At 7.8% G+C, this 2,500-nt stretch overlaps 1 protein-coding gene across 1 annotated transcript in view; it reads left to right on the forward strand.

The window, feature by feature from the left end:
- Positions 1 to 2,500, forward strand: part of LOC122244950 (uncharacterized) — a 9,931-nt gene that overhangs the window by 729 nt on the left and 6,702 nt on the right. The window lies entirely within an intron of this gene.

Raw genomic sequence — 2,500 nt, forward strand, 5'->3', positions numbered from 1 at the left:
ATATATATATATATATATATATATATATATATATATATATATATAAATATATACATATTATATATATATTTAGATATATTATATATATTTATATGATATATTTATGTATAGATATTTATATTGCTTTTTATATTATATATATATATATAAATATATTTATAGATATATATTTATTTAATATTTAGATATATGCATTGATATATATATATAGGTATTTATAAATATATATATAAATATTATGTGTATGTAGATATATTATATAATATATATATATTTTTATATATATATTATATATTTATGTATATATGTATATATATTTATTGTATATATATATATCTATTTTTATATATTATATTTATATAAATGTAAATATATATATTATTATATCTTATCTATATATATAGTTTTATATATTTATTTATTTTATATATATATATATGTATATATATATTTGTATTATATATGTATATATATGTAGATACATATTATGTATATATATATATTTATTTATATTTATATATATATATATATATGTATTATATATGTATTTATATTTATGTATATAGATGTATATAATTTATGTATAGTTAGAAATATGTATATATATGTATAAATATATATGTATATATATAAATTTGTTATATATATTTATATTATATATATATATATATTTAGATAATGTATATATATATATATATATAGATTTATATATATGTATATATATTATGTGTTCTTACATATATTTATATATACAATTTATATATATATATATATATATATATATATATATATGTTTATATATATATATATATATTCTATTTATAAATCTAATGTACAATTATACAATTATATGAATATATATGTATCTATGTATATATATATATATATATATATGTATATTATTATTCATATGTATATATATATATAGATATATATTTATATAATATATATTATAGATATATAATATTTATATAGATATATATATACATATGCTATAGATTCATATATATATATATATATATAGACTAGTATATATATTTATATATATATATATATATTATTATGTATATGTATAATATATATATTTATATATATATTTATATTATATAATATAGATATATATACATATATAGTTAAATATATATATATACATATATTAATATACAGATATATATATATTTTTATTTATATAGATATATAAATTTTATTGAGATATATATATGTATTTATAATATATATTATAATATATAAATTTAAATGAAATATATATATCTTATATATTTTTTTTAATATATATTATATTATATATATTTATAGTGTTGTGGGGGTATATATATGCTATATATTTATATATAGTATTTTTATATATATATATATATATTTTATTCATATGTATATATTTGTATAATGTATATATATGTATATATATTTATACATTATTTGTATGTATATATTTATATATATATATAATTATATATATTTTAATTTATATTATATATATATATATATAATATTTATTTATATATTTATGTATGTATATAGATATGTATATGTATTTATATATTTTTGTATATATATTATATATTTATATATATATATATATATTTTTATATATACCTATATATTATATGATATATATATTATAAATACTATATTATAAATAATTTAATATATATATATTATATATATATATTAATATATATATATATTTATATATATATATAGTTATATATAAATATGTATTTATATGGATATATAAATATATTTATATATTTAATATTGTTATATATGTACATATTATACATATATATACATATTATATTTACGTATATGTATATATATATATATATAATATATTATATATATTTAATATATTTATATATTTATATATGTATTTATGTATATATTTGTATATGTTTATATATTACATTCTATATTATATATATCTTATATATATATATATTTATATATATTATTTATATGTATGTATCTATCTCTATATATATCTATATATATATATATATATATTATATATTATATATATTTTATATATATGTTTATTTATTTATATATATGTATATATATACATTGATACATATATATATTATATATTATATATATATATATATATATAGATTATATATATAAATATATATATGTATATATGTTTATATATATTTATGTTTGGATGTATTGTATTTTTGTTTATATAAACATCTACATTGATACCTATCTCTCTCTATCTTCTCTCTCTCTCTCTAAAATATATATAATATATATTATATATATATCTATATATTTTATATATATATTATATATTATATTTTTTATATATACATTATATATATAATTTGTATTTATATTATTTATATGTTATAAAGCTATATATCTTTATATATATATCTATATAACGATTTATAATAACTTTATATTATATATATATATTGATTTTATATATATATATATATATATATACATTTACCATATATTAATTGAGGAT

The sequence above is a fragment of the Penaeus japonicus genome, unplaced genomic scaffold (genome assembly GCF_977035675.1).
Source record: "Penaeus japonicus unplaced genomic scaffold, GWHDUDI00000001_assembly GWHDUDI00000017, whole genome shotgun sequence".
Taxonomy (NCBI): Eukaryota; Metazoa; Arthropoda; class Malacostraca; order Decapoda; family Penaeidae; genus Penaeus; species Penaeus japonicus.